Raw genomic sequence first — 437 nt, 5'->3', positions numbered from 1 at the left:
AGCTGGCAAGACAGAAATGTGTTCTGTAGAGTCATGGCCCCAGCATCACAAAGCCCAGTATAGAAGGGTAGGTTTGGAGCTGAAGCACAATAGATTAATAACTGGCATACTGTCTACACCCTGGACCCATCATTTCCACTTCTAGATTTAAACACTAAACACAAAAACGATACAAATGTCTTTCACTAGGGGAATGGAGAGATAAATAAATATATTTATCAACATGGATAGATCTTGGAAATGTAACATTTCATGAAAAAAAGCAAGTTGCATAAGTTTAAAAATAGTGTGATACCACTGATGTAAAGTATTTAAAAGAAATACAGCATTATATATTGTAGACTTCATATTACACAGAAAAAATTTAGGGTAGATTAAAATTCTAAATGTTGAAAGTGAAACCTTCACTTTAGAGGAAAGTATAGGAGAAAATTATC

This window comes from Mesoplodon mirus, assembly GCF_964341445.2.
Source record: "Mesoplodon mirus genome assembly, chromosome: X".
NCBI classification, from domain to species: Eukaryota; Metazoa; Chordata; class Mammalia; order Artiodactyla; family Ziphiidae; genus Mesoplodon; species Mesoplodon mirus.
This window is presented reverse-complemented; position numbering follows the sequence as displayed.